We start from the raw sequence: 11,011 nt of genomic DNA, 5'->3' as shown, positions 1-11,011 counted from the left end.
ACGAAGGACACTAGAAAGAAAATTTTAAAGCCGCCTGTTAGGCTATCATCTACACGACATAGCCCTGAATTTTCCAATGCGCAGCTCTTTGCAAAAGAGAGATATTGGCAAGGAAAAGCTGTCTTGTACCTTTGCATTTTTCTCCCAAACGAAGGACACTAGAAAGAAAATTTTAAAGCCTCCTGTTAGGCCATCATCTACACGACATAGCCCTGAATTTTCCAATGCGCAGCTCTTTGCAAAAGAGAGATATTGGCAAGGAAAAGCTGTCTTGTACCTTTGCATTTTTCTCCCAAACGAAGGACACTAGAAAGAAATTTTTAAAGCCTCCTGTTAGGCCATCATCTACACGACATAGCCCTGAATTTTCCAATGCGCAGCTCTTTGCAAAAGAGAGATATTGGCAAGGAAAAGCTGTCTTGTACCTTTGCATTTTTCTCCCAAACGAAGGACACTAGAAAGAAAATTTTAAAGCCTCATGTTAGGCCATCATCTACACGACATAGCCCTGAATTTTCCAATGCGCAGCTCTTTGCAAAAGAGAGATATTGGCAAGGAAAAGCTGTCTTGTACCATTGCATTTTTCTCCCAAACGAAGGTCACTAGAAAGAAAATTTTAAAGCCTCCTGTTAGGCCATCATCTACACGACATAGCCCTGAATTTTCCAATGCGCAGCTCTTTGCAAAAGAGAGATATTGGCAAGGAAAAGCTGTCTTGTACCATTGCATTTTTCTCCCAAACGAAGGACACTAGAAAGAAAATTTTAAAGCCTCCTGTTAGGCCATCATCTACACGACATAGCCCTGAATTTTCCAATGCGCAGCTCTTTGCAAAAGAGAGATATTGGCAAGGAAAAGCTGTCTTGTACCTTTGCATTTTTCTCCCAAACGAAGGTCACTAGAAAGAAAATTTTAAAGCCTCCTGTTAAGCCATCATCTACACGACATAGCCCTGAATTTTCCAATGCGTAGCTCTTTGCAAAAGAGAGATATTGGCAAGGAAAAGCTGTCTTGTACCTTTGCATTTTTCTCCCAAACGAAGGACACTAGAAAGAAAATTTTAAAGCCTCCTGTTAGGCCATCATCTACACGACATAGCCCTGAATTTTCCAATGCGCAGCTCTTTGCAAAAGAGAGATATTGGCAAGGAAAAGCTGTCTTGTACCTTTGCATTTTTCTCCCAAGCGAAGGACACTAGAAAGAAAATTTTAAAGCCTCCTGTTAGGCCATCATCTACACGACATAGCCCTGAATTTTCCAATGCGCAGCTCTTTGCAAAAGAGAGATATTGGCAAGGAAAAGCTGTCTTGTACCATTGCATTTTTCTCCCAAACGAAGGACACTAGAAAGAAAATTTTAAAGCCTCCTGTTAGGCCATCATCTACACGACATAGCCCTGAATTTTCCAATGCGTAGCTCTTTGCAAAAGAGAGATATTGGCAAGGAAAAGCTGTCTTGTACCTTTGCATTTTTCTCCCAAACGAAGGACACTAGAAAGAAAATTTTAAAGCCTCCTGTTAGGCCATCATCTACACGACATAGCCCTGAATTTTCCAATGCGTAGCTCTTTGCAAAAGAGAGATATTGGCAAGGAAAAGCTGTCTTGTACCTTTGCATTTTTCTCCCAAACGAAGGACACTAGAAAGAAAATTTTAAAGCCTCCTGTTAGTGCATCATCTACACGACATAGCCCTGACTTTTCCAATGCTTAGCTCTTTGCAAAAGAGAGATATTGGCAAGGAAAAGCTGTCTTGTACCTTTGCATTTTTCTCCCAAACGAAGGACACTAGAATGAAAATTTTAAAGCCTCCTGTTAGGCCATCATCTACACGGCATAGCCCTGAATTTTCCAATGCGCAGCTCTTTGCAAAAGAGAGATATTGGCAAGGAAAAGCTGTCTTGTTCCTTTGCATTTTTCTCCCAAACGAAGGACACTAGAATGAAAATTTTAAAGCCTCCTGTTAGGCCATCATCTACACGACATAGCCCTGAATTTTCCAATGCGCAGCTCTTTGCAAAAGAGAGATATTGGCAAGGAAAAGCTGTCTTGTACCTTTGCATTTTTCTCCCAAACGAAGGACACTAGAAAGAAAATTTTAAAGCCTCCTGTTAGGCCATCATCTACACGACATAGCCCTGAATTTTCCAATGCGCAGCTCTTTGCAAAAGAGAGATATTGGCAAGGAAAAGCTGTCTTGTACCTTTGCATTTTTCTCCCAAACGAAGGTCACTAGAAAGAAAATTTTAAAGCCTCCTGTTAGGCCATCATCTACACGACATAGCCCTGAATTTTCCAATGCGTAGCTCTTTGCAAAAGAGAGATATTGGCAAGGAAAAGCTGTCTTGTACCTTTGCATTTTCTCCCAAACGAAGGACACTAGAAAGAAAATTTTAAAGCCTCCTGTTAGGCCATCATCTACACGACATAGCCCTGAATTTTCCAATGTGCAGCTCTTTGCAAAAGAGAGATATTGGCAAGGAAAAGCTGTCTTGTACCTTTGCATTTTTCTCCCAAACGAAGGACACTAGAAAGAAAATTTTAAAGCCTCCTGTTAGGCCATCATCTACACGACATAGCCCTGAATTTTCCAATGCGCAGCTCTTTGCAAAAGAGAGATATTGGCAAGGAAAAGCTGTCTTGTACCTTTGCATTTTTCTCTCAAACGAAGGTCACTAGAAAGAAAATTTTAAACCCTCCTGTTAGGCCATCATCTACACGACATAGCCCTGAATTTTCCAATGCGTAGCTCTTTGCAAAAAGAGAGATATTGGCAAGGAAAAGCTGTCTTGTACCTTTGCATTTTTCTCCCAAACAAAGGACACTAGAATGAAAATTTTAAAGCCTCCTGTTAGTGCTTCATCTACACGGTATAGCCCTGAATTTTCCAATGCGCAGCTCTTTGCAAAAGAGAGATATTGGCAAGGAAAAGCTGTCTTGTACCTTTGCATTTTTCTCCCAAACGAAGGACACTAGAAAGATAATTTTAAAGCCTCCTGTTAGGCCATCATCTCCACGACATATCCCTGAATTTTCCAATGTGCAGCTCTTTGCAAAAGAGAGATATTGGCAAGGAAAAGCTGTCTTATACCATTGCATTTTTCTCCCAACCGAAGGACACTAGAAAGATAATTTTAAAGCCTCCTGTTAGGCCATCATCTACACGACATAGCCCTGAATTTTCCAATGCATAGCTCTTTGCAAAAGAGAGATATTGGCAAGGAAAAGCTGTCTTGTACCTTTGCATTTTTCTCCCAAACGAAGGACACTAGAAAGAAAATTTTAAAGCCTCCTGTTAGGCCATCATCTACACGACAGAGCCCTGAATTTTCCAATGCGTAGCTCTTTGCAAAAGAGAGATATTGGCAAGGAAAAGCTGTCTTGTACCTTTGCATTTTTCTCCCAAACGAAGGTCACTAGAAAGAAAATTTTAAAGCCTCCTGTTAAGCCATCATCTACACGACATAGCCCTGAATTTTCCAATGCGTAGCTCTTTGCAAAAGAGAGATATTGGCAAGGAAAAGCTGTCTTGTACCTTTGCATTTTTCTCCCAAACGAAGGACACTAGAAAGAAAATTTTAAAGCCTCCTGTTAGGCCATCATCTACACGACATAGCCCTGAATTTTCCAATGCGCAGCTCTTTGCAAAAGAGAGATATTGGCAAGGAAAAGCTGTCTTGTACCTTTGCATTTTTCTCCCAAACGAAGGACACTAGAAAGAAAATTTTAAAGCCTCCTGTTAGGCCATCATCTACACGACATAGCCCTGAATTTTCCAATGCGCAGCTCTTTGCAAAAGAGAGATATTGGCAAGGAAAAGCTGTCTTGTAACCTTTGCATTTTTCTCCCAAACGAAGGTCACTAGAAAGAAAATTTTAAAGCCTCCTGTTAGGCCATCATCTACACGACATAGCCCTGAATTTTCCAATGCGTAGCTCTTTGCAAAAGAGAGATATTGGCAAGGAAAAGCTGTCTTGTACCTTTGCATTTTCTCCCAAACGAAGGACACTAGAAAGAAAATTTTAAAGCCTCCTGTTAGGCCATCATCTACACGACATAGCCCTGAATTTTCCAATGTGCAGCTCTTTGCAAAAGAGAGATATTGGCAAGGAAAAGCTGTCTTGTACCTTTGCATTTTTCTCCCAAACGAAGGACACTAGAAAGAAAATTTTAAAGCCTCCTGTTAGGCCATCATCTACACGACATAGCCCTGAATTTTCCAATGCGCAGCTCTTTGCAAAAGAGAGATATTGGCAAGGAAAAGCTGTCTTGTACCTTTGCATTTTTCTCCCAAACGAAGGTCACTAGAAAGAAAATTTTAAACCCTCCTGTTAGGCCATCATCTACACGACATAGCCCTGAATTTTCCAATGCGTAGCTCTTTGCAAAAAGAGAGATATTGGCAAGGAAAAGCTGTCTTGTACCTTTGCATTTTTCTCCCAAACAAAGGACACTAGAATGAAAATTTTAAAGCCTCCTGTTAGTGCTTCATCTACACGGTATAGCCCTGAATTTTCCAATGCGCAGCTCTTTGCAAAAAGAGAGATATTGGCAAGGAAAAGCTGTCTTGTACCTTTGCATTTTTCTCCCAAACGAAGGACACTAGAATGAAAATTTTAAAGCCTCCTGTTAGTGCTTCATCTACACGGTATAGCCCTGAATTTTCCAATGCGCAGCTCTTTGCAAAAGAGAGATATTGGCAAGGAAAAGCTGTCTTGTACCTTTGCATTTTTCTCCCAAACGAAGGACACTAGAAAGATAATTTTAAAGCCTCCTGTTAGGCCATCATCTCCACGACATATCCCTGAATTTTCCAATGTGCAGCTCTTTGCAAAAGAGAGATATTGGCAAGGAAAAGCTGTCTTATACCATTGCATTTTTCTCCCAACCGAAGGACACTAGAAAGATAATTTTAAAGCCTCCTGTTAGGCCATCATCTACACGACATAGCCCTGAATTTTCCAATGCGTAGCTCTTTGCAAAAGAGAGATATTGGCAAGGAAAAGCTGTCTTGTACCTTTGCATTTTTCTCCCAAACGAAGGACACTAGAAAGAAAATTTTAAAGCCTCCTGTTAGGCCATCATCTACACGACAGAGCCCTGAATTTTCCAATGCGTAGCTCTTTGCAAAAGAGAGATATTGGCAAGGAAAAGCTGTCTTGTACCTTTGCATTTTTCTCCCAAACGAAGGTCACTAGAAAGAAAATTTTAAAGCCTCCTGTTAGGCCATCATCTACACGACATAGCCCTGAATTTTCCAATGCGCAGCTCTTTGCAAAAGAGAGATATTGGCAAGGAAAAGCTGTCTTGTACCTTTGCATTTTTCTCCCAAACGAAGGACACTAGAAAGAAAATTTTAAAGCCTCCTGTTAGGCCATCATCTACACGACATAGCCCTGAATTTTCCAATGCGCAGCTCTTTGCAAAAGAGAGATATTGGCAAGGAAAAGCTGTCTTGTACCTTTGCATTTTTCTCCCAAACGAAGGACACTAGAAAGAAAATTTTAAAGCCTCCTGTTAGGCCATCATGTACACGACATAGCCCTGAATTTTCCAATGCGCAGCTCTTTGCAAAAGAGAGATATTGGCAAGGAAAAGCTGTCTTGTACCATTGCATTTTTCTCCCAAACGAAGGACACTAGAAAGAAAATTTTAAAGCCTCCTGTTAGGCCATCATCTACACGACATAGCCCTGAATTTTCCAATGCGCAGCTCTTTGCAAAAGAGAGATATTGGCAAGGAAAAGCTGTCTTGTACCATTGCATTTTTCTCCCAAACGAAGGACACTAGAAATAAAATTTTAAAGCCTCCTGTTAGGCCATCATCTACACGACATAGCCCTGAATTTTCCAATGCGCAGCTCTTTGCAAAAGAGAGATATTGGCAAGGAAAAGCTGTCTTGTACCATTGCATTTTTCTCCCAAACGAAGGACACTAGAAAGAAAATTTTAAAGCCTCCTGTTAGGCCATCATCTACACGACATAGCCCTGAATTTTCCAATGCGCAGCTCTTTGCAAAAGAGAGATATTGGCAAGGAAAAGCTGTCTTGTACCTTTGCATTTTTCTCCCAAACGAAGGTCACTAGAAAGAAAATTTTAAAGCCTCCTGTTAGGCCATCATCTACACGACATAGCCCTGAATTTTCCAATGCGTAGCTCTTTGCAAAAGAGAGATATTGGCAAGGAAAAGCTGTCTTGTACCTTTGCATTTTTCTCCCAAACGAAGGACACTAGAAAGAAAATTTTAAAGCCTCCTGTTAGGCCATCATCTACACGACAGAGCCCTGAATTTTCCAATGCGTAGCTCTTTGCAAAAGAGAGATATTGGCAAGGAAAAGCTGTCTTGTACCTTTGCATTTTCTCCCAAACGAAGGACACTAGAAAGAAAATTTTAAAGCCTCCTGTTAGGCCATCATCTACACGACATAGCCCTGAATTTTCCAATGTGCAGCTCTTTGCAAAAGAGAGATATTAGCAAGGAAAAGCTGTCTTGTACCTTTGCATTTTTCTCCCAAACGAAGGACACTAGAAAGAAAATTTTAAAGCCTCCTGTTAGGCCATCATCTACACGACATAGCCCTGAATTTTCCAATGCGCAGCTCTTTGCAAAAGAGAGATATTGGCAAGGAAAAGCTGTCTTGTACCTTTGCATTTTTCTCCCAAACGAAGGTCACTAGAAAGAAAATTTTAAACCCTCCTGTTAGGCCATCATCTACACGACATAGCCCTGAATTTTCCAATGCGCAGCTCTTTGCAAAAGAGAGATATTGGCAAGGAAAAGCTGTCTTGTACCTTTGCATTTTTCTCACAAACGAAGGAAACTAGAAAGAAAATTTTAAAGCCTCCTGTTAGGCCATCATCTACACGACATAGCCCTGAATTTTCCAATGCGTAGCTCTTTGCAAAAGAGAGATATTGGCAAGGAAAAGCTATCTTGTACCTTTGCATTTTTCTCCCAAACGAAGGACACTAGAATTAAAATTTTAAAGCCTCCTGTTAGGCCATCATCTACACGACATAGCCCTGAATTTTCCAATGCGCAGCTCTTTGCAAAAGAGAGATATTGGCAAGGAAAAGCTGTCTTGTACCTTTGCATTTTTCTCACAAACGAAGGAAACTAGAAAGAAAATTTTAAAGCCTCCTGTTAGGCCATCATCTACACGACATAGCCCTGAATTTTCCAATGCGTAGCTCTTTGCAAAAGAGAGATATTGGCAAGGAAAAGCTGTCTTGTACCTTTGCATTTTTCTCCCAAACGAAGGACACTAGAAAGAAAATTTTAAAGTCTCCTGTTAGGCCATCATCTACACGACATAGCCCTGAATTTTCCAATGCGCAGCTCTTTGCAAAAGAGAGATATTGGCAAGGAAAAGCTGTCTTGTACCTTTGCATTTTTCTCCCAAACGAAGGACACTAGAATTAAAATTTTAAAGCCTCCTGCTATGCCATCATCTACACGACATAGCCCTGAATTTTCCAATGCGCAGCTCTTTGCAAAAGAGAGATATTGGCAAGGAAAAGCTGTCAGGTACCTTTGCATTTTTCTCCCAAACGAAGGACACTAGAATTAAAATTTGAAAGCCTCCTGTTAGGCCATCATCTACACGACATAGCCCTGAATTTTCCAATGCGCAGCTCTTTGCAAAAGAGAGATATTGGCAAGGAGAAGCTGTCTTGTACCTTTGCATTTTTCTCCCAAACGAAGGTCACTAGAAAGAAAATTTTAAAGCCTCCTGTTAGGCCATCATCTACACGACATAGCCCTGAATTTTCCAATGCGCAGCTCTTTGCAAAAGAGAGATATTGGCAAGGAAAAGCTGTCTTGTACCATTGCATTTTTCTCCCAAACGAAGGACACTAGAAAGAAAATTTTAAAGCCTCCTGTTAGGCCATCATCTACACGACATAGCCCTGAATTTTCCAATGCGTAGCTCTTTGCAAAAGAGAGATATTGGCAAGAAAAAGCTGTCTTGTACCTTTGCATTTTTCTCCCAAACGAAGGACACTAGAATTAAAATTTTAAAGCCTCCTGTTAGGCCATCATCTACACGACATAGCCCTGAATTTTCCAATGCGCAGCTCTTTGCAAAAGAGAGATATTGGCAAGGAAAAGCTGTCTTGTACCTTTGCATTTTTCTCCCAAACGAAGGACACTAGAATTAAAATTTTAAAGCCTCCTGTTATGCCATCATCTACACGACATAGCCCTGAATTTTCCAATGCGCAGCTCTTTGCAAAAGAGAGATATTGGCAAGGAAAAGCTGTCAGGTACCTTTGCATTTTTCTCCCAAACGAAGGACACTAGAATTAAAATTTTAAAGCCTCCTGTTAGGCCATCATCTACACGACATAGCCCTGAATTTTCCAATGCGCAGCTCTTTGCAAAAGAGAGATATTGGCAAGGAAAAGCTGTCTTGTACCTTTGCATTTTTCTCCCAAACGAAGGTCACTAGAAAGAAAATTTTAAAGCCTCCTGTTAGGCCATCATCTACACGACATAGCCCTGAATTTTCCAATGCGTAGCTCTTTGCAAAAGAGAGATATTGGCAAGGAAAAGCTATCTTGTACCTTTGCATTTTTCTCCCAAACGAAGGACACTAGAATTAAAATTTTAAAGCCTCCTGTTAGGCCATCATCTACACGACATAGCCCTGAATTTTCCAATGCGCAGCTCTTTGCAAAAGAGAGATATTGGCAAGGAAAAGCTGTCTTGTACCTTTGCATTTTTCTCACAAACGAAGGAAACTAGAAAGAAAATTTTAAAGCCTCCTGTTAGGCCATCATCTACACGACATAGCCCTGAATTTTCCAATGCGTAGCTCTTTGCAAAAGAGAGATATTGGCAAGGAAAAGCTGTCTTGTACCTTTGCATTTTTCTCCCAAACGAAGGACACTAGAAAGAAAATTTTAAAGTCTCCTGTTAGGCCATCATCTACACGACATAGCCCTGAATTTTCCAATGCGCAGCTCTTTGCAAAAGAGAGATATTGGCAAGGAAAAGCTGTCTTGTACCTTTGCATTTTTCTCCCAAACGAAGGACACTAGAATTAAAATTTTAAAGCCTCCTGCTATGCCATCATCTACACGACATAGCCCTGAATTTTCCAATGCGCAGCTCTTTGCAAAAGAGAGATATTGGCAAGGAAAAGCTGTCAGGTACCTTTGCATTTTTCTCCCAAACGAAGGACACTAGAATTAAAATTTGAAAGCCTCCTGTTAGGCCATCATCTACACGACATAGCCCTGAATTTTCCAATGCGCAGCTCTTTGCAAAAGAGAGATATTGGCAAGGAGAAGCTGTCTTGTACCTTTGCATTTTTCTCCCAAACGAAGGTCACTAGAAAGAAAATTTTAAAGCCTCCTGTTAGGCCATCATCTACACGACATAGCCCTGAATTTTCCAATGCGCAGCTCTTTGCAAAAGAGAGATATTGGCAAGGAAAAGCTGTCTTGTACCATTGCATTTTTCTCCCAAACGAAGGACACTAGAAAGAAAATTTTAAAGCCTCCTGTTAGGCCATCATCTACACGACATAGCCCTGAATTTTCCAATGCGCAGCTCTTTGCAAAAGAGAGATATTGGCAAGGAAAAGCTGTCTTGTACCTTTGCATTTTTCTCCCAAACGAAGGACACTAGAAAGAAAATTTTAAAGCCTCCTGTTAGGCCATCATCTACACGACATAGCCCTGAATTTTCCAATGCGTAGCTCTTTGCAAAAGAGAGATATTGGCAAGAAAAAGCTGTCTTGTACCTTTGCATTTTTCTCCCAAACGAAGGACACTAGAAAGAAAATTTTAAAGCCTCCTGTTAGGCCATCATCTACACGACATAGCCCTGAATTTTCCAATGCGCATCTCTTTGCAAAAGAGAGATATTGGCAAGGAAAAGCTGTCCTGTACCATTGCATTTTTCTCCCAAACGAAGGACACTAGAAAGAAAATTTTAAAGCCTCCTGTTAGGCCATCATCTACACGACATAGCCCTGAATTTTCCAAAGCGCAGCTCTTTGCAAAAGAGAGATATTGGCAAGGAAAAGCTGTCTTGTACCTTTGCATTTTTCTCCCAAACGAAGGACACTAGAAAGAAAATTTTAAAGCCTCCTGTTAGGCCATCATCTACACGACATAGCCCTGAATTTTCCAATGCGCAGCTCTTTGCAAAAGAGAGATATTGGCAAGGAAAAGCTGTCTTGTACCATTGCATTTTTCTCCCAAACGAAGGACACTAGAAAGAAAATTTTAAAGCCTCCTGTTAGACCATCATCTACACGGCATAGCCATGAATTTTCCAATGCGCAGCTCTTTGCAAAAGAGAGATATTGGCAAGGAAAAGCTATCTTGTACCTTTGCATTTTTCTCCCAAACAAAGGACACTAGAATTAAAATTTTAAAGCCTCCTGTTAGGCCATCATCTACACGACATAGCCCTGAATTTTCCAATGCGCAGCTCTTTGCAAAAGAGAGATATTGGCAAGGAAAAGCTGTCTTGTACCTTTGCATTTTTCTCCCAAACGAAGGACACTAGAAAGAAAATTTTAAAGCCTCCTGTTAGGCCATCATCTACACGACATAGCCCTGATTTTTCCAATGCGCAGCTCTTTGCAAAAGAGAGATATTGGCAAGGAAAAGCTGTCTTGAACCATTTCATTTTTCTCCCAAACGAAGGACACTAGAAAGAAAATTTTAAAGCCTCCTGTTAGGCCATCATCTACACGACATAGCCCTGAATTTTCCAATGCGCAGCTCTTTGCAAAAGAGAGATATTGGCAAGGAAAAGCTGTCTTGTACCTTTGCATTTTTCTCACAAACGAAGGAAACTAGAAAGAAAATTTTAAAGCCTCCTGTTAGGCCATCATCTACACGACATAGCCCTGAATTTTCCAATGCGTAGCTCTTTGTAAAAGAGAGATATTGGCAAGGAAAAGCTGTCTTGTACCTTTGCATTTTTCTCCCAAACGAAGGACACTAGAAAGAAAATTTTAAAGTCTCCTGTTAGGCCATCATCTACACGAC

Source organism: Pseudophryne corroboree, unplaced genomic scaffold, assembly GCF_028390025.1.
Source record: "Pseudophryne corroboree isolate aPseCor3 unplaced genomic scaffold, aPseCor3.hap2 scaffold_231, whole genome shotgun sequence".
In the NCBI taxonomy this organism is placed as follows: Eukaryota; Metazoa; Chordata; class Amphibia; order Anura; family Myobatrachidae; genus Pseudophryne; species Pseudophryne corroboree.
Note: the sequence above shows the minus strand (reverse complement) of the source record.